Source organism: Pinus tabuliformis, chromosome 4_1 (genome assembly GCF_031772625.1).
Source record: "Pinus tabuliformis cultivar Carrire ecotype Pingquan chromosome 4_1, CPIR1, whole genome shotgun sequence".
Classification (NCBI taxonomy): Eukaryota; Viridiplantae; Streptophyta; class Pinopsida; order Pinales; family Pinaceae; genus Pinus; species Pinus tabuliformis.
In genome coordinates, this window is record NC_142303.1 from 335979866 (window position 1) to 336002550 (window position 22685).

Below are 22685 nucleotides of genomic sequence, written 5' to 3' on the forward strand. Positions count from 1 at the left end.
TGCATGAAATAAACTTACAGCAAAGCAAGTCTTAACAGGACATAAAGATCATAGTCTTGATCTGTCCAAAAGGAATTACAACAGAACCTCCTCCGTAGCCAACAATGCTATCTCTTATATAAGGATGATGACGGAGATATCTAGATACAAAAAATAGATAAAATAGCGATCCCTCAGGATCTAAGATCCTGAGGGATTCGCAGAATCATTAACCCTGAGTCACTTCTTTCCTTTTCTGCTCCGAGCTGGTATCTCTGCTTCCTTTTCTGGGTTGGTCCGTTTTGATCTGGTCTGTTTGCGGTTTCCCATCAAAGGGACAGCAGTTAGCTCCTCTTCGTCTTTCCCTTTGAGATGGCTAATTTCTGCTTTTCCTCCTTCCTGCACGTAGGAACGACAATTATTAGTTTTTCTTATTAACCTCACGTGTTTCGTTATTATCTAAGTTTAAAATGCAGAAAGGTTTATATATCCTAATGAAAAAGATACTGAAATAACCATCAAAACATACCTTCTTTGAGACTCTACACACCCCCCAGCTTACCCTTTTTCATGGCCTCATGAAAACATTGTAGTTGATATGCAATGCAGTGAGTGAGTAAGCTGGAGATGGAATCTCATGTGAGGGTCTACAGCCGTGATGCGAAACTAAATAGTCAAAGAAGTGGCTTGTCTGACCCTCAGGCATCTCATATAGGGCTTGGTATCCGGGTGCTAGATGCCAAATGATTGGACTCCGGAACCTATATCCTAACCAGGATGGCCCTGCCCTCAAAACAATTTCGCCATAGAGGGGAAAACGGCTAGCAGCAAGTCTAAAGTTCTCGTATTTAAATGGTTCTCTGAACTGAATATTCGGATTAGATACTTGATATCGAAATTTAGCTGCATCAATGGCAGGGTCCTTAATAGAGGAAAAGTATTCAAGTCCTTGCCGAATGATTGACTCATGCATGGGTCCTAGCGCTTCAATCACTCCTGGAGCGCTCATAAGGTTTCTATGACTCCTCCATAACTGCGCTGGATCCCTAGGCTCGGCTCTTACCCAAAGATCTAATCCGTTCTCTTGTTTTTGAAAAGCGTTATAAGCTTTGAGCCATTTAATTTGATTAACTGCAAATGAGATAAATGCTTGCAATTGAAAATCCCCAACGAAAGGGCCTGGGTTCAATTCAGTCTCTTGTTCTAGTATAAGGTTATGCAAGTAAAATTCACATAATAATATCTGCACTTTCACCTCGTAATGTTTACAGCAGTTTATGAAATCATCCATAGTGTTAATCTGCATAGGAGCGCCTGCTTTGACAGCCTTTATTTTCAATTGTAAATACCTCTCCATTAAAAATAGGGCATAATTTTTGGCAGGGGCTCTACATGCTAGAACGTCATTATACAAAGAACACAAGGTATCCATTTGTTTGATAACTACATCTAATCTACGGGTTACCTTGGCAACTTTCTCTTGTTCCCTTCACCATCCTTCGAAAGCTTGGCTTTCAGATAAGTTGACGTTCCTTAGCTGTTGCTGTAATTCTTCATACTTTTCTCGGGGGACCATTTGCTCCCTGAGCTTTTCTGCTTCTTGCTGGGCCTACTTCAAATGTTTGTGGAGGGTTCTTGTTTTCGGGTCCTTCTTCCATGCATCCGTGGAGGCCGGGAGCTTTACTTGAACTTTCTTATTATGCTGCTTCGAGTTCAGAGCCCTTATTACTCCCAACAGTGGTGCCTCCGTCTGAACCATCTTATCATCCTTTTCAATTTTAACACGAACTCCAGCCCACTGCTGTTCCTTTTCAAATGGAACAACAGTTTGTTTTTCAGCTTCATTTGGAACAGTAGTTTGGCTTCTGTCAGGGTTTTGAGCAGTGGGACGGATTCTGATCCTCCGCCTCCTGCCCTTAAGGGGCCTTACTGGTGTGGTCAGACCTTTTCTTCTTGAAGTCCCCTTCACCCTTTGCCTTGCTTTTAGAATCCTAATCTGCTGGTGAAGCTGGGCTATTATGTTCAACAATTTCCGCTTTTCCCTTCGTAATTCCCTTATTTCCATCATCTCTTCTGAAGGAACAGCAGGTTGTTCGCTGTGGTTTGGATTGTGGCTAGCTTCCTGATTTTCTCCCTGAGGTAACTATTCCGGGGTAAGAACCTTACTTGGCTTCGTTATTTCTTGGGCTGATTCCTCTTCTGCCCTTATTTCCTCCGGACTTTCCTCTGGTGGCTTCTGACTAGGAACGGGCTGTTCCTGCTCAGCATTTTCTAATATCTTCTCATTATGAACGGGCAAGTTTTCTATTTCTGCCTCTTCTTCATGCAATTCCTCGGGTGCATCTTTCTCCTGGGTTTTCTCTTCGGCATGGAGGTTTGATGGACTCAGGGGTTGGCCATATTCGCCCATATTGGCCAAAATGTCGGCCAATTCATCTTCCCTTAACGGGTCTTGTAATGGGCTCCCTTCCTGCTGTTCCATTCCTTCCTCCTGCTCGAACTGCTCAACTTCTTTCTTTTCGTCTCCTTCTTCTTCAGTCTGCTCATCTTGTTCTTCTTCTCTCCCTGCAGATTGCTCTGGCTCCTCCTCTCCTTCTTCTGTTTCTGCCTCTGCAGACTGCTCTTCTCCCTCGACGTCTTCTTCTTCTGTTTCTGTTTCTGCAGACTGTTCTTCTTCCTCGACGTCTTCTTCTTCCATTTCTGTCTCTACAGACTGCTCTGTTTCCTCGCTGCCTTCTTCCTCTATTTCTGTTTCTGCAGACTGCTCATCTTCGATTTCTATTGCTTGGCTCGTGCTTGCCTAGGTCTTCTCCAGCCCTCCTTGTAGCCCTGCGAGCCTTGCTGACTTTCTACATTTTTCTGGCTGTTTGGGTGTACTAGCGTCATGTTTCCACTTTTCGGGTCATTTTTCAGATTGTTTTTCAGGTTGCACTTCTGTGCAAGTGTCCTGTTTTCGTTTCTCTGAATGTTGGGGTGTGTTATCAACTCGTTTTCATTTTTTCGGGCGTCCAGATGTGGCCATCCCTTTATTGATAATAGCAATTAGTTCTTCCCAGCTGCTCTACTGCTGGGTGAGACTGTAATTTACTATCAAGCGAATTAATCCATGGTGGCTAATAACTGATTCTATGTGCTGTGCCTTCTTCATACTTCGTGCGACATCATCCAATAGTGAATTCAACAATGCAGGAAAATTCACAGAACATTTTTGTTTTAAGACAGCTAGGAGTTTAAGATGTCGTGGTCTTACCACGTCTTTTTTGCTTTCGCAAGTGATGTAGCTTTGGATGATTTTTTCCAATTCCGCCCATGGTTCTCCTAGCGTTGCTGGTAGCACCCCCTTTCCTCGGATTGTCAACTTCTGGCCCTCGTCCTGAAAGATTTCCAAAATCTTCTGCAGCCTTTCCTTCTTTACTGTCCATACTGGTCCCGTGGCCGGTAGTCCCGTGACTCTTGCTATTATGTCGTCGGTGATTTCTATTCGCCTTCCTCTTACTGTGGAGTATTCTTCCTGTAAGTTCTGTAAAAATTCTCTTGCTACTGTTTCATTAGACTCCTTCAGGCGGTTGAAATAGGTCAACCATCCTGCTCTTTTCAGGATTCTTCGGGCTGCAGCCGAAACAGTTAATATTTGCGGTTCTCGGCGGACTGACCTTCCTCCCATAGTTTCACTGCCAATTTTCAAAGGAACAGGAGCTGTTTGTTGAAGCGCAGAGAAGCTGGTAGCGTATTCCTCGTTCAAATTTAAATGCAACAGCGTATGCAATGGAAATAGCTTCGAACATCAGCTCATGCAGAAGAAAACAAAAATAGCAAAAGATCATACCGTTGAGCCATGTCGTGCTTGAGTACAAAATTTTCTCAAATAACAGACTGACACGTACTCTGGGGAATGATGAGGTTACGTCCCCCCCCGCAATGTGATAGGCTGTCCCAGCCGTCAAATAAAGGAGCAGTGTCTGTTCTGCTGCGGGGTCTTTATGGAACAACTTATGGATATATGACATGTTCGCCAAAAATAGCCTAATACTGAAATCAAGGTAAAAAGTTAGATCGCTTTTAATATGTAAGGGGCTGCGGTGATTTGATGGAAGTTCAGGGATAAGACATTTGCCATAAATAAAGGGTCTCATGCGGTCACTGTCAGTAGCTTCATAATGATTGGTGATGATATATAGTCATGCACTATATGGTTGGGTAATATTATATAATTTAATTATCACGGCATAAGAAGCAAAAGGATGTAATCTTCTTACCTATTGGTGTAAACATACGACTTCAATACCATTAACAGTGCTCTGCTACCGACAGGTGTCCATAACCTTGGCAGAGTTGTTTGTTTCACCCCTGGAACCATAGTCCTTTGTGTATGCCAGGAAGCGTTTGTGTAATGTCAAAATGTAGGCCACTATGCTGGCTTGGTGACCAGTTAGTCATAATGCCATTCACGAGGAAGGAGCGAATAGTGGGCAGGCCGGCTCGTGGTGAGACCTCCTGTTCCAAGGGTTATTTGTTTGATATACCTTTTGGACCATTTCCCAGGTGTGGTGGCCCTAATGGGAATGCCACTTCGCTTCCATCCTGATGATCATGGTAGGCCAGCTCGTAATGAGACTTCCTATCCTGCAATTTGACAGTTTTTAGAAACTCTGTTTTGCTTCTTTTTAATAGAGAGCCTTTCCTGTTTATGCACAAAGGGTGGTTCAACACTCCTTAAGAGTAGGAATGGTGGAAGAAGTCTTAATATCCCAATAGAAAGGTATAGATCTTTTGATCCTATTGCCATATGATAATTAAAGAAAAAGAACCATCATAATACAGATAACCAATCAAAACGAAGTTAGTAGAACAATGGCAGCAAAAGATGATAAATAAGCATGTCTTTCTCCGCATCCTTTCACCAACTCAGGGAAGTTTCTTATAAAGATAGCGATTTATGATTTACTGATTTCCGTATGCTGATGTTTTTGCTTTAATCACATAAATGTATAGCCGTATTCCAGAAGACTTGAAAGAACATCAGCAATAAACATCCTTAATTTGGAGTAGAAGGACCAAGCTATTTCAAAATCGTATGAGTAATGTTTCTTTCAAGGAAGGTCATAACAATAGTTCACAGATGCTGTTCGTTTGGAGAAAGGAACAGTAGTTTCAAAGAAATGCCATTCCTTTTAAAAAAAAAGGATTGGCAGAAATCAAAAGTGCTGTTCCTTTTGGAAACAAAAAAAACACACAAGTGCTGTTCCTTTTGAAAAAGGAACCGCAAAAATCGTAAGTTGCAAGTGCTGTTCCTTTTGGAAAAGGAACATCAAAAATCAAAAGTGCTTGTTCCTTTTGGAAAAGGAACAACAAAAATCAAAAGTGCTTGTTCCTTTTGGAAAATGAACAACAAAAATCAAAAGTGCTGTTCCTTTTGGAAAAAGAATAGCAGAAATCAAAAGTGATGTTCCTTTTGGAAAAGGAACAACAAAAATCAAAAGTGTTGTTCCTTTTGGAAAAGGAACAGCAAAAATCACAAGTGCTGTTCCTTTTGGAAAAGGAACAACAAAAATCAAAAGTGTTGTTCCTTTTGGAAAAGGAACAACAAAAATAACAAAACATACTGCAAAAATATGTACAAAAATAATTCGATAAGTTATATACAAATTATAAAGAAAAGTAGATTTTTTAGTGAGTTACAAGCGGGGAAGACTTGTCTTCCTCCCCTAAGATCTCCATATCTGAATCTTGGCATAGTTGTTGGCAGAAGGACTCCCGGGTAAGTGGTTTGCGATAGAGACGGACTCGATGGCCGTTTACCTTGAAGGTATATCCAGAACCATCGATAGTAGTCAGGGTAAGGGTCCCATTGTCATGCACTTTCTAAATTTCATATGGTCCCAACCAACGAGTCTGGAGTTTCCCGGGGAAGTCCTGAAATCTAGAGTCATACAAAAGAGCCCAGTCTCCTTCATGGAAGACTCTGTTTTTAATGAGAGCATCATGCCATTCAGCTCTCTGCTGCTATATCAGAGCAGTGTGTTGAAGTGCAGAGAGCCTAATTTCATCTAGCTCATTAATCTGTTGTAGTCGATTAGTTTGTGCCTCAGTTAAATCTAAACCAACTTGTTGTGTTGTTCGTAATGTCTGGATTTCAAATTCTATAGGAAAGATAGGTTGTTTTCCGAACATTAGCTGGTAAGGTGAGTGACCAGTGGTGCTTCTCCATGTTGTTCTATAAGCCCACAATGCTTCTGGTAGTTTGGCTGCCCAGTCGTGTCTATGTGATGCAACTGTTTTTGTTAGAATCGTCTCTATTATTTTGTTACTGCTTTCTACTTGCCCATTTGCCTGTGGGTGATATGGGGTGGTAATTTTATGTTGAACATGATAATTATTGAGTGTTGCCGCTATTCTGTTCCCAGCAAACTGTGGCCCTCCATCTGTAATTATCTCTCTAGGGAGGCCATAATGCACAAATAGATGGAGCAGGAACTGTATAACAGATTCTTCTGTAGCTCTGGGCAAGGCCTCTGCTTCAACCCACTTGGTGACGTACTCTGTTGCCACCAAAATGTATGTTTTTTGGTTTGATGGTGGGTTGATTGGTCCCACGAAATCAAGAGCCCAACGATCAAATGGTTCGATGACTAACTGTGGTTTCAAAAGCATCTCATCTGAGTGACTAGGGCGTCCCGCTCTCTAGCAACTGTCACATGCTTGGACGAATTTCTTTGCATCTTTAAAAATTGTGGGCCAATAATACCCTGTGTGTAATACTTTATGTGCAGTCCTACGATCAGCGAAATGTCCACCACATGGTTGGTCATGGCATGCTTTCAATATATCAAAAATTTCATCTTGTCTAACGCATCTTCTGATTTGCATGTCTGCCCCTGTATGAAACAAATAACCCCCAATCCAAGAAAATATGGTACTTCGCTGGACAATCTGTTTTCACTCATTAGGTGTTAGATGCTTTGGTAACTTACCTACTGCTAGGTAATTGGGGACATCCGCATACCAGGGTGTTTGAACAGCAACAGCAAAGAGATGCTCATCTGGAAACTGATCTTCAACTGCTGCTGCATCGACTAGTTTTGGCACTCTTGAGAGGAAATCAGCTACCAGGTTTTCTTTCCCGGGTCGATCCTTGATTGTAATATCGAATTCCTGCAATAAAATCAACCATCTAGTTATTCTGCCATTTGTGACAGGCTTATTTGCTAAATATTTTATAGCAGAATGATCTGTGTACAGGATAACAGGATATCCAGTAATGTAATGTCTGAATTTATTGATAGCATGTATAACAGCTAGAAATTCTTTTTCAGTGGCAGTATAATTCAATTCAGCAGGGGATAAATTTTTGCTAATGTAATAAATTGCATATGGTTTTCTATCCTCCTCCTGTCCAAGGACCACTCCAATGGCTATATCTGAGGCATTAGATGATATCTGGAATGGCAAATCCCAATTTGGTCCCCGAAAAACTGGGGCTCTAGATACGAGCTTCTTCAGATCGTTGAAGGCACGTTTGCATTTTTCTATCCAAAAGAAATCAATATTACCAGTTAATGCATACAATGGTGCAGCAATACGTGAATAATGTTCTATAAATCTTCTGTAGTAACCAGAGAATCCAAGAAAGCTACGTACCTCTGTTTAAGTAGTAGGAGTAGGAATAAGCAAAAGTATTTGGATTTTGGCTGGGTCTACCTGAATGCCAGCTGCTGAAATGTAGTGTCCTAAAATAAGTCCTTCTTTCATCATCATGTAACATTTTTCATGGCTTAAACAAAGCCTTGTAGCTATGCAACGTTGTAAGACTTTTTCTAGTGTCTCCAATGCTGGATCAAACTCATCTCCGTATGGAGTAAAGTCATCCATATATACTTCCAGTCCTTCATTTATTAGATCTGCAAAAATGCTAAGGATAGCCCTTTGGAATGTGGCAGGGGCATTACATAAACCAAAAAGTAAAACTCGGTAGGCGAATTTTCCCCAAGGACAAGTAAAAGTAGTGTTGTCCTGATCTTCAGGGGCAATCTGTATTTGGTTATACCCACTGAAGCCGTCGAGAAAAGAAAAGAATTTCTTCCCTGCCAAAGTGTCCAATACTTAATCGATGAACGGGAGAGGAAAGTGATATTTTTGCGTTGCCTTATTTAGCTCCCTGTAGTCCACGCAGATCCTCCACTTCCCATTCTTTTTCGATACCACCACAAGCGAGGAGACCCATTTACTATCAGAGATAGGGTAGATGAAGTTAACATCTAAAAGTTTTTGAAGCTCAGATTTTACTACTTCTTTTAGGTGAGGGTTTAGTCTTCTCTGAGGCTGCCTAACAGGTCTTGCATCATTTTCTATGTAGATGTGGTGTGTACATAACTGGGGGTCAATTCCTTTCATATCAGGGTAATCCCATGCAAATGCCTCTTTATATTTTCTTAAAATATAGATGAGTTTTGTTTCTTGTTCGGGTGTAAGGTCGGCGTTAATGTTTAAGGTCTTTCCAGGTTCGATTTCCACAATTTTACTATGTGCAACTGAAGTGATAGGGATTGTGTGATCATGTGCATCTTTCAGAGGTTCCTCTTCTACTTCGTTATCAAATGCTGCTTTTATCATATGACACTGGGTACGAGATGTGAGTTCAGTTTGACTAATGAAATTACTGATGGCATCATCTTCTATTTGGTCTTTGAACTCTAGTGCTTCTTGTATAGTTAATGGAGATCTGATGTTGTCAGTAAGATATGATACAGGGTGCCTATTAGTTTTAACTATAGTGATACTTGGCTGCGCTGGGGGATATAGTACTAAATTCTTGATATCCACCCCCTTGGTTATAATAATGTTCCCTTGCCGACAACCGATATAGGCATCAGCGGTAGCGAGCCAAGGTCTTCCTAAGATTAATGGATGTCCATCAAGTCGGGTTTTAGGGTTTATTATCAGAAAATCAGTTGGGTATTCTCAGGAGTAAACCGAGACCATGACATCATGCAGTATGCCTTCTGGCCTAACCACAGACCGATCGGCCAATTCTAGCAGAGTTGAGGTAGGTTCTGCAGATGTAATTCCTAGCTTTTGGCAAGTAGCAGTTGTCAATATATTGATTGCAGCTCCAAGATCAACTAAGGCATTGGTTAGGGTTTGACCATAAATTTGAACAGTTACTATTGGGTTTCCTGGGTCCTCATACTTAATAGGTGTTTCCTTTCTTGACAATAGGTCAGATAAAGTACCGACTACTTGAACTCTTGGATTTTCTATTATATTCCTCCTTGGCCTTTTTATGCACAATTCTTTAATAGTTTTTGCGTATATTGGGATGTCTTGAATGGCCTGAAGGAATGGAATTTTTATGTACAAATTTTGTAATTCTCCCAGAATGTCAAAATTAGGTTGTTGTATTGGTCAAGGTATGACTAAACGTTCTGGGAACGGGGGAGAGGATGTGGTTGCTTGATTATGAGTTTGCTGTCTATTCACATCCTCTTCTTGTGACAGATGTTCTCTAGGTAACTGATCTTCAATCTGAACTGTTTTATTTCCCTCTGTTTGGATAATACGCTCAGATCTTAGCTAAAGATCATTGCACTCCCTCAGATCGGGTCCTTCTTCTGGTGTTTCTAAAATTTGGAGTGCTTGGACCGGTCTGTTATTTGGATTGGGATTGGGCTAGGCTGGGAGTTGCGGTCTCAGATTAGCCTGGGGATTTTGCTGTAAAGCTGGCAGTGTAGGTTGAGGGAGAGGGACATTTCCTACTGGCTGATTTGTTGGTATCTGCCAGTTATTCTGCCAGGCTGAACTTTGTGAAGTAGGGGGAGTCCATTGTGGAGGATATGGGCTGTTTTGCCAATATGGTGGGGGATAAGGAGGATTCGACCAACCGGATTGGCTCGTCTGATTTAGCCATGGATTAACAGAAGGATATGACTGTGGTGACCAGTTTGGGAATGGGGGCTGAAATTGGATTTGCCATGTATTATACTGTTGAGCATTATACTGGGGATACTGAAAAGAAGAAGTTGGATCTGAAAACATACCAGTTTGTCGTGGCTGTCACTGACGACGCTGGTTGAGCATATACACCGTTTCTAGTTCTTCTTCTGCCTCCTTATATATTGCTTTTAGTCCAGGTAGTGAGGGACAACTTTCTGTCGAAAGATCCTTTGTACAAATGGCGCATGCTTGGACTGCATCTAGTGGGCATTCCTTATGGCTATGCTTCTTCCTACATCTGGGGCAGAAGATAGCTAAATTCTGTTCTGCCTCCATTTGATTTTGCTTGGCCTGCAAAATGTCCAATTGTGTAGTCAGTGTTCCTAGTATATTAGTTTTAAAGTTTTCCAATAAATTTCCGATTTCAGCCCGCGTTACTCCTTCTGATGAAATTTTGTTTTCTCTTGCAAACCGATCATGTTCTGCTGGTTTGATTCGTGTACTGCCTCTCGAACTCCTGATACATAGATCAATTATGTCAGCGAAACTTTCCTGATAAATATCCCCTTTTCCCATAATGTTTAATGTTTCAATCCATTGTTCTTTCATGCCTCTTATTAATGCTGTTTTCAACACATTATTGGGTAAGGGTGATGATGCATAGGGAGATCTTTGCAAATTATACTGAAAACGCTCCACATATTCTTCTAATGTTTCGCTTGGTCTAGCCATCATCTGGAATATTTCATCTTTTAGTTCTCTAGACCTGCAGTAATCTTGATATTTTTTTAGAAAAGATTCCTTCATTTGTTCCCAATTATTTATAACCCCACCACCTAATCCCATAAACCATCTTAAAGCAGCCCCTTTCAAGGTCGAGGGAAATAGTTTTAGCTTCTGGGGGTCAATGGTGTAGTCATATCCCCTGCATAGTACATCAAATTCAAATAAAAATGCATCTGGGTCTTCTGATGTAAGTCCATGAAATGTAGGGATATGTTGAAGGGGAATTGCTTTCATAGGGGCATTTGCTGCAGAATCCACTATGGGGTATTGTAATGTAGAGGTTTGGGTGTTTGGTGGATTTTGAGCCATTGGGTCAAATATATGCCAATAACCTTCCGGAATATCTAGAAGAGTGTTCCTTGGTTGAGCAGGAATGGCTTTGACATGATTAGTTTTAATAGCACTTCCTCTATCTGGAATTTCTATCTAAGGGGATTTGATCTCTTCAATAATAATTTTTACCGCACTTCCTTTGTCTGGGCTATTCAATGGCTGAGTTATCCTAGGAGGAGATCTCGGCTCTCTAATCTCCCCTGTTTCCCCTTCTCCTTCACAAAGATTACTGAAATTCCCTTCTTGCAGTCGTTCTAGAATAGAATTTTCAATTTCTTGAAAGTCCTGTTTGTGAGTTTGACTATGCACCTCAGCAAAGGATACAGATGGTGAACCTGTGGCCTAAAGGGAGCTAGTAGGCTGTCTGGAAATAACTTTCCTAGGTCCTACTGAAGGCTGAGATTCAGCTTTCTTATAGATTTCGTCTATGAATGTTGTTCGACCAAGGGTCACCGGCTCCTTAGCGTTTTCTAGCTTCGGCAAAGGTTTGGGATTTTTCTCCGGCTTTTTCTGCTTAGTCATGCACTCAATTTAACTACTAAATCTTTCTTAAGCAGATAGCAGCAAATCTGCAGGAAAGCGGGCAAAGGAGCAGGGCTTTTACATGCTCCGCACGTAGGTTCTTACCTTCCGTTTTCAAAACCCAATTCTTCCCTAGCAGGTTCGTACACTACCCTGAAAAAGACAAATGGCTACACTCTTTCCCCGGCAACGACGCCAAAATGTAGAGCTATAAAAAGGGTCTCTTTCACCTCTAGTTACCTCACATTAGTATGTCAATCCGGGAACGTCTTGCTATTTCAAAAGAGTGTCTCAGTCTGAGGCTTAGCACTTGTCAGAGTAATGCTCGTAGTACAACTACTTAAAGGCTACGAAAGTAAATGGCTGCATGTCTACAACTTAACTACTTCAAAAGGCTAAATCACACCAAGCATTGCATCAGTCGAAGGTTCGGTAGCAATAACCCATCCTTTTCATAACTAATGAGAACAAATCCGAGGTCTGGGAGCTAGGTAGCAAATGCTGGGGCTCACTACAGCCTAAGATCGTCCTTGATGAAAATAAATGAAACGACAAGTAAAGGAAATAGTGATGAAATAGAACAACACATCAGCCAAGGGTTTGGTAGCAATAACCCATCCCTTTCATAGCTGATGGGAGAAGATCAGAGGTCTGGGAGCCAAATAGTAGATGCTGACACTCACTACAGCCTGAGTCTATCCTTAAGAAATGGCAAGTAAATGAAACAACAAATCAGCAATCTTGAAATAGACCAACAATTGAAATGGAACAACAATTCAGAAATGGAACATCAACTAAATGGTACAGCAATTCAGAAATGGAACAGCAACTGGAATAAGCAATAACCAAGTTCATCAAGCTACGATTCTATCTAACCACTCCAATCAAAACATCAATCCTGCAGTCTTAAAAAACATACTATAGAACAATACTACCAATTACAACCCTAGAAACACAACGTGCTTAATCTGCTTCTATTATTGATCTAAATAAACGCATGCGATTGCATCTCAAGATATAAACAGTAACATTCAATAATCATCTGAAATCAAACTTCTCAAGATAACTGTCATAATGCTAAAGCACAATCACAATGAACTCTGTACTGGAGTGATAATATCCTGTAGAGATTAATCAACACTTTAATGAATTGGTAACATAATACAGTGTCAATATAAGACTTCAATTCGCAGGAACATTAATCAAGTTAAACATAACATAGCATGTAATATAACGTTCATAAAACACAACAGATTACCAGATTACGCCTATGAACAAACCACACAGAAACCACGCGTAATGGTACAAGAGCAAGTGTCCTCCAAGGCCGGGCCCTTAGCCTCCAGGGGTACACCACTTAAGATTGATCCAGGATCAAAGATAAAAGAGTAACCAAGTCTGTATTAATGCATGAAATAAACTTACAGCAAAGCAAGTCTTAACAGGACATAAAGATCATAGTCTTGATCTGTCCAAAAGGAATTACAACAGAACCTACCCCGTAGCCAACAATGCTATCTCTTATATAAGGATGATGACGGAGATATCTAGATATAGAAAATAGATAAAATAGCGATCCCTCAAGATCTAAGATCCTGAGGGATTCGTAGAATCATTAACCCTGAGTCACTTCTTTCCTTTTCTGCTTCGAGCTGGTATCTCTGCTTCCTTTTCTGGGTTGGTCCGTTTTGATTTGGTTTATTTGCGGTTTCCCGTCAAAGGGACAGTAGTTAGCTCCTCTTCGTCTTTCCCTTTAAGATGGCTAATTTCTGCTTTTCCTCCTTCCTGCACGTAGGAACGACAATTATCAGTTTTTCCTATTAACCTCACGTGTTTCATTATTATCTAAGTTTAAAATGCAGAAAGGTTTATATATCCTAATGAAAAAGATACTGAAATAACCATCAAAACATACCTTCTTTGAGACTCTACACAAATCAAATCCTTGCACTTCATACCTAGCCTAAAATTAGCTTGTATTCAGTCATCTCCAACCCCGTTGATTATCTTTTGCTGAGATTGACCTCGAGAGAGCCCTCTCTTGTCCTCGTAGGGATAGCTACGAGGCTGAGCATGGTTTGATGTGGACCTAGAACCTTGCCTTTTCAGCTTGAGGCAAATTTAGGCTCTAACAAGGGGCACTGGTGACAACAAATGAGGCCGGCAGGCCTACGGTTAGCACGTTGAAGGGTATCGACATCAACATGGCTACACTCCTGTGGGAGACGTTATACATTATGCAAGATGGGATTACTACAGAACTGCAGGCTAGGGAGAGTCTCGCGCTGCAAGTCCTAAGCGAGCAGAAAATCAACATGGAACAGTTGAGCTTGCAGTGCAACGAAGTGGTGTCGTAGAATCGACAGTTGGTACAGGTATTGGACAAATATTTTCAAAGCGTCCTTGAGCTGGCCATCCCATCAGACACACGAGCAGAGGCATGCATCCATAGGCTAGCAGGAGGGGTGCACGAGGCGCGAGAGGAAATGACAAAGGTTCCACTAGAGCTTAACCTTTAGATCGCCAAACTGCGGTTAAAGGCACAATCGTCCATCCCTCCGGAAATCAGAGAACAGTGCTCTAGCGCTATTACAGCGGGACTAGATGAGATCGGCAGTGAGTGCGAGACTGCACCAGAATGTTGGAGGACTCCTTTGAGGTCCTCACGAATCTGTAGGAGGACCCCAACATACAATGCTCAGAGACATAGGCACGAGAACTCCAGCAACAATTTGCTAGCTTGAAAGGAACTGTGCAGACAATGGCCCTCACTTAGAGGCTTGCGCAGATGCGACAGGCCAAAGCATTGAAAGAACAGGTGGATGCGGCATGACACAAAGAAGCAGTCCTGAAGGTGAGCGTTTAGCCTTGGATCGAGGAGGCCTTCACCATCATAGCATTAATTGAAGGCAAGCTCACACAGATGCAGGGGACACAGGCACATATGCAGGGAAGCAGTTACAACACCGCGGTATTGGAAAAATGCATCTAGGAGATCCAGCAGGCAGCCACTCAGTGCGTTGCTGACCTTGCATTGGTTCGGACAGAGTTGTAGGGACTCTGTGCAAAGATCTCCGCACTGACAGAGTGACTCGAGGGTGAGTCATGATGTTTGTGTTGGGGGCCTGTTGGGCATGGAATCCCCCCAAGGTATGATTTGGGGCTTAAAGCCCATGTTTTGACCAAGTCTTTTGTAAAAACTCCGCGAATTATGGGCGTGGAGCGCGAAGTTATAATAGAGTCACAAGGTTGTCCACCCTCGGTTTTATAATGTAATGTCAGCTTGATAGACCTACCCATGGTCCGCAGACCATGGGATTGTATAAATAGAGCGAGGCTCTAAGTGTAGAGATAGTGAATGGAGAATAGCATAAAAGCATGATGAGTCTAAGAGACTAAGTCGAAGTGAAAAGTGTCCTTGGGTCGTAGAGTAGGAGAAGGCTCTGCAGCTGAGTGCGCAGAGGCCTAGTAGTCCGTAGCTGAGTGCGTGGACCCCTGCAGCTGAGTGCGCAGGACAGGTCGAGTCTGTAATCATTGGAAGAATTAATAAAGAGAAGTTTACCATATTATTGTGTATCTTTCCTTGTTTTAATGTATGATTGGGTTTAGAATTGCATGTGTACTGTTTATTTTCTGTGCAAACCCTTATGAATGTGTTGTAATAAATATAACATAAGACATTTGTTTACGCAAAGATAATTGACTAAGCATAGGAAGATAAGTAAGATCTCAGGTACGACTTAAGGGAATAGCGTAGTGTGCTGCTCCAGCAGCGCAGAAACTCCACAGCCCCTGGTGAGGGCTACACGAAGACAAGTTTATCAGGGTGCAAAGGCTTGAGAAGTGTGCAAAGTAACCTGCACGAAGGGACAAACTGTTGGACCAGTCGAACCTCTCAGACATCTCAAGGGTGCAGAAACCTGGCTCCAACACCCCTCCATTCTACTTCAGGTGAGACCTCAGTCCGCGCTCCATGGACTGTTGCCGAAAGGGCTAGTAGTATAGGGATTTGTTTGGCTAATTAACTCCGAACCTGGGTTAGGCCCCAACAAGCCAACATTGACTGGCAGGATTGCGCAATCTTGGAGCCGAGGAGGTTGCCAGACAGGATTGTGTAATTTTTGGAGGGAAGGTTGGTTGTCCTCTAGAAATGCATAATTTTCTTGGGGAAGCTACTCAACCTGCAGCTGGAACAAGTCCAGGTGAACAGCCTATGAGGGGGATGGATCAAGCCATGATCGACAGGCTGCCTTTGTGCAAGAAAGACACTGAAACATGTGAACTTGATGAAGCAAGGCAAGCTGCTATGAAGGTTGGAAGGGAGGCACCAAAAAGAAGCTAAGTCAAAATTTTGGAGGGTAGTTGTAGCCGCTACAACACTTAGCAACACAGTGGTAGATCTCCAGCTCTCTGAATGGACCTTTTTCATGAAAAGCAAGTCTAACACCTCTGAAAGTATTGTTAAGTTCTTAGCTCCTCTTGGTTTCCACACTAGCTTGATTATAAGATGTAGCATCTGCCAAGCTCTTGGTCGATTAACACACATTCCAAGCCAAGGAAACACAATTGTTTCGATTGGGGTTGAGGGGTATATTGGTGCACAAGCCATATAGTTGTCAGAGTCTTAGTTTCATCTCTAGTGTTGCTCCACTGCCAACAGGCCTGGACAGTACCTCGACGGAGTCAAATAGGAACACAAGCATTGCTCCGCTGCTAGCGAGCTTGGTCAATACCCTGCCAAAATTACTTGCATCACCTCTCTGCATAGGAATCCTTTCTCTTCTTTTGCCTTATTCATTTTTCATTTTTTCAAACTTTTCTCACTTGTTTCATTTTTGTAACTATGCATAGCACTTATTCATTTCAGAGGCAGAAGAGGGATCCCGACTTATTGAGAGAAGAAGAGGTTTTCCCAGCAAATAATTAGTTTATTTTACCTCTGACATGCCTTTTAAGGTTTTCCCCCTCACCTTACTCTACTTGATTGAGATGAAAAGGGTTAACCCAAAAACAACTGACTAGAGAAGGTGACAATAGTTAGCGCGCAGGAATTGTGTTTTTACCAAGGTTCACTTCGAACAATACATATTTTCCTTCGATGTATCATGAAATAAAAGTAACAAGTTCATCATATAGAGGCAAGATGACAGATGACCAAGTAGTTATAGTTGTACAAGCCCTCTAGTACTTCACCCAGTTCGTTTCAAGAGTCATACATGGTTTCATGCAAAACTATCTTATGAAACAAAACAAGCGAACTAACAAACAACAAAGCAAAGAAAGAGCAGACGCAAAAGTGAAAGCAAAGAAGGTAAGAAAACAAGAAAGAATACAAACAAACAAACAAAGCAAGCAAACAAGAATGAAAGCAAACAACTCAAAAGCAAACACCACTCCTACTCCTAAGCTAGCAATGCATGGGTCATCTCAAGTGAAGTGATACTTCCAATGCAACCATCGACACATTGGTTGTCCAAACAAGAAAGATATAATAGTGAAGATAAACACACTCCGAGCTTACAAGTGACCATAGAACAAAGACGAGTGAAAGTGCATGACATGAATTTTGTGGTGTTGCCATGATGTTGTGCTACACTACGTGCAAATGTTGAGTGAATGCATTCTCTTGACTGTGACGTGCAAGAAAATGTGAGAAAGGTAGACCACTTGTGATGTGCATGTGTGGTTGTTGTGTAAGATTCATCTAATGCATGAGCGATGGGATCGTGTAGGTCGAGTGGAGGAAACAAAATATGGGTGTTTGGTTGATCTTCAATGCAAAGTAGAGAGTGATAAGGAGCCTTGAGTGTTTCAACAATTTCCGGACCGAAAGTGAAACCAACCTTAAGATAGCGAGGGCCTGACCTAACCATCTGCTCGGGCTTAAGTGCCTCGACGGTCTGGGGGGTTTCGACCTCATGGATAGATAGATCATTGTAGACTAGTGTCTTAGATTAACAATGGTTGAATCAACATCGCAATTGGATGAGGAAGTGAATAGATCACGACAACCAAGATCAGAAAATCCGAGATGTCCATCAGCATCCTCACGATTGGATGAATCAGGTAGAGGGGTAGATGAGAAGCAAATATGTTCACCCTCTATGTTTTCAAGAAATATAAATGACAGATTGAACGAAATTTTTGAGGAAGATGTGTCCTCTCCACATTGTAATGACAAACTGAGATTCGAGGTGTCATGTGAATGATCGAAAGTAGGAGCATCCAGAAATGAGTTTTCACAGGAGACATTAGTAGTGGAAGAATCAGAAGGGATGTCAGGATGAAGAGGATGAGGTGTGGCTAGAAGGGAGTTATCCTTCACCATGGGCTCTTCTTTAGATTCCCACACACACTCATAATAAATGATGGCGCAGTTTGGCTGCATAACACCTAATCCGTCGACAACTTGATCCTTGTTCACAACAGGTGAGGAGTCCAAAATGGGAGAACACTAGACAATATAATCCATAGGATCAACAGAACACAAGGACGGAGGTCGAGGGAACGAGTCCATGTCACAATCAATAGGCTTGCTAGCCAAATCTGTGCAAATCTCAAGAGCAGGTGAGGTGGGAGGATGTGACAGTTCAACCAAGGAGTGTGCATGATCTCCCATATTACATCGCGGTGGTGGAGTTGTTTGATGAGGTGAAGGCAGACAGTCACTTGTGATAGCAACTATGCACGCCTGTGATTGCGCAGCTCCATCGCTGAAGTGTGTTGAGCGGGGTTCAGATATGTGAAGAAGATACTCAAATATTCCATTAAGAAATTCCCAATCAATATCATCTTCCGGGAATCGACATGAAAGATTACAAAAGTGTGTGTGAAATTTTTCAACGGATTCATCGGGTGATTTTCGTAATTTCATAATTTCATTGTTGAGTGCTTTACTGTCATAGTGATTGAAAGCGCGGTCTATCTATGCAACCAAATGAGTAAGAGAATGAATAGATTTTTCGGGCAGTGTGGCACACCATTGAATTGGGTGCCCTTGAAGCTTGTAAATGAACAATGCGCAACTCATGTATTCTTCAAAGAATCCATGTCTTTTGCATGAGTCTACAATGCTGACCGCGTGCCTTAACAAGGCTACGTAGTCTCCACAATCAAAATTTTTATGAGACAAGTTATCCAAGCGCCTTTTCAGGATGATAAAATCATTTCCATAAGACATACATTCCGGAAGAGAAACTTGGTAGTTAGTCATGATAGATGTGTAGAGATTCAAAATAGATGTGAGGACTCAGCTTATCATCTGGTCCTCCTTCTAGTGCGAAAATGTTGATTGTGATAGACTCACCAACATGTAAGGGGATCTCCCCGATAAGAAGTCCCAATTAGACCTCAGACCATTTGGTGTAGCAGTCCCAACAGTGGGTCGTAAGGTAATGCCTTGACCACGATGTCGCACAAAGGAAAGTAAGATAAAATTTTTAGTAGCAAAGGTGTGACTGTTGCTGTGAGTCAAGGAAGGTGTATGAGAGTTTCTAACACAGGTGGGTTGAGATGAGGGTGAAGGTGAGTTCTAGGTTGAAAGGGATCAATCCCAACTCAGTTAGGAACACACAACACATAGGACATACATAGCTTTCGATAGAGCAATCCACTCGGATGCGGTAGTCACAAAATACAAGGTAAGATAACACGTACAACACTCATGGATCACTCCGAACGAGTGCAATAGTTGTTACAACAAGGTTCATGTGAAAGTTTTGTCTAATGTACGATAGAGTAGTCAACATGGATGGGACAACATTAACAACATATACAACACATTTCCACTAATAGATTATGCATTACAACCAATGAATCAATTCAGATGTAGAACATAGGTTAAAGCAACATGCATTACAAGTGTTAAAGATCAGTCTGCAACAGATACAATACATGTGTGAAAACGTGTTGGCTCTTATATAAAGAAGTGTAAGTTCCAATCATATAATACATCCATGTAATCTGCTAGCCCTAACAGTGGAACGTTATAGCCACATCCGCCTGCTCCTCCAAAGAGATGAACTAGTTCCATGTAGTGGAGAAGCCAAGGCACATTACAATACTGTCCAAGCTCTTTCCAAGAATAGTCTTATCAAAAGCTTGGCTAACCAAAAGCCTATACAATGAGTTATGAGGTACTATTTATAGCAAAGGGTGGGGTGACCACTAACATTCCCCTTTGTGAGAGCTCAACTATCCTCACGACTCTTCACCTACTATATGACTATTACATCCAACTATTGACACTTGACTTACACTTGACATGGCTCAACATTACAATGCACATGTACTCATGTGAGACAACATGGCTTGAGCAAGCCTTGCAAGACATCACTGACACTCGGTCTGTTGTGATGAGACCAACTCTTTGACATGCTTGTGATGGTGAAACTGGTAAGCTGATGCCAATATTGGTCGTCCATGATGGTGTGCATGCACCTCATGGTGACATCTTATTGAAGTGAACTCTTGACTTCGTTGCAACCGGTGCATTGTTTCAACCCCTTCATCCAACTCATCTGCTAACATGCACATGGTCTTCTTGGTGCATCTGAACCGGCAACACACTGATGCACAGTGTCTATGTTGATCTTTAAGTGTGTGCTGGTGGTCATGTGCATCAACTTGCCAAAGTACATGTTCAACTCCACTTGGACTTGCTTCTTTTCTTCACCATGGTGAGTGTGTTGAATGGGTTGGATTGCATGTGTGCACACAATCACATGCATGATTTTGGATCCCTTGCATGCGATCAACAACACTACTCACCATGTCTGCTTCGTGTTAGTTGCTGGGATGGATCTTTAACTTGTACGAGCGCAATTTCATCCATGAGTGCACATTGCACCCACTATTGTTCCTCATCCTCTTGCAACCTGTTCGTCTATCTGTGTAGCATCATGTTCTTCCTTGAGTTACTTCTTCATCACTTGCAACTCTTGCTTTTTTTCCATTCTCTGTCTTCACGTGACCTTCATGTTGCATTGTCACCTCATAGTCTAAGTCTCCAAAGTCATTTTCATTATTAGTGGATCTTCTAGATCTTGCAACTTGTTGATGGTACCGGACCCACCAACATTCATGGGATCACCCTCCGATATGATTGCCCAATTTCCATTAACTCAAGCATTTGCCTCAACTCTTGCTTTTCAGCATAGGAGAGTAGTTCGCTTTGTCTTCAAGAAGTTAGGTTCGCGTGCCTGGTGAGTGTAAGTGTACTTGTGTCAATGGTTCTTTCACTGTGAGGGGAAGAAGGTGAAGGTGAGTTTCAGGTTGAAAGGGATCAGTCCCAACTCGGCTAAGAACACACAACACAAAGGACATACACATCTTCCGATGGAGTAGTCCACTCGGATGCAGCAGTCACATCATACAAGGTAAGATAACACGTACAACACTCATGGATCAGTCCCAACGACTACAATGGTTGTTACAAAAAGGTTCATGTGAAAGGTTTGTCTGATGCCCGACAAAGCAGTCGACACGGACGAGACAACATTAGCAGCATATACAACACATTTCCATTAATAGATTATGCATTACAACAAATGAATCAATTCAGATGTAGAACACAAGTTAAAGAAACATGCATTACAAGTGTTAAAGATCAGTCTTACAAAAAATACAATACATGTGTGAAAATGTGTTGGCCTATTGACAGGCTTCTAAATTAAGCGAAAATTCCAAGACACATTTTTACACCATACATCACTAACCCCATCAGTGGGGCGTTCGAGCCACTACTTACTCCTCAAATAAAAGATTTAGAATCTCTTGGCTATGTGGGAGGAGCTGAGGTGAAAAAGTCCTTTCATGTAAAAATGAGGGGGGTATTTATAGCCAAGGGTGAAACTGACCCTTGTGCCTCTTCGACTACCCTCATGACCATTTGAATTCCATGAATTTTTGACTTACATGGCTCTATGTTCAACAAGTGGGTCTCTTGGAATTCCACGTTACATCACATTGATTGACAATAAGCCCATAGTGGAGATGTGGGCAACATGACTCATGGCTTGACTCAACATGACTTGACATGACAATGCTAGCACATTCATGCTGTTGTTGGAGTGCATGTTGAGTTACAGTGTTGCTGAGTGATGGATGTCTTCATGGTGTATCATAGCTTCACCTCAGCATGGCGAAGTGTGCGGAGTCTTCGATGGTCCTTGGTTCACTTGATGAATCTTTAGCATGTTGTTCCTTGCTTTCATGCTGGAAGGCTTGACAAACTCACTTGTTCGTGAAGGTGCATTTTCATCACATTCATCCGCTTCGCATGTTTCATTCGTTCGTCTATTGGTGAACTTGTCCATTTGCATGTGCTCCCTTCATTTATCCCATTCGTCGTCTTGACATGTTTGTTGGTGTACCTGTACCTGCAGTCACTCATGATGAGACGACATCAAATCAAGACCTCCTAGTCTACCATTACACATGATCATTCGGATGCAGGTGACTGGGAGAGGCAGGAGGGATGTGAAGTGGGATGATGGCTCTGGGCAACTACTGATGAAAACTGCACAAGAGTCACTTAGAGATGGAGGAAAAAAATCTGAGTCAACAATGACTACTTGCAAGGTCTCGATTGGGTGGGAAGAAAAAATGCAAAAAATTTGGGAGGGATAGTCTGGGTTGCAGGAGGGCAAGGTAGGCATGCTCTGCACATTTTCTAGAACAAATAGTCAGCAGGGGCTGGACAACCAAATTTGCACAATTTTCTAGAGGAACGGGCTGGGATACATGAAGGGTTAGCAGGTAGGGATTGCACAGTTTTTCTAGGGAACTACCCAAGAGACTGGCAGCCAGAACTGCGCAATTCCCAGAGGGAACTGCCAGTTAGCTACAGGGGTCAGTAGAAGCCAGAACAACACAATTCCCAGAGGGAACTTCCAGTTGGTTGCGCGGGTAACTGTAAGCCATAACTGCACAATTCCTAGAGGGAACTAGCAGTTAGCTGCTCAGTTACTGGCAAAAAAAACTGCACAATTCCTCAAGCGAACATGCAGTCTATTGCTAAGAGCTACTAGCTAGGAAAACTACACTGAGGCCGGCCTATTGATCATATCTGCGTAATTTCTGAGCTAAGCTGATTGATGGGCAGCGGAAGGCCTGCTCATGAGCATTGTGCAATT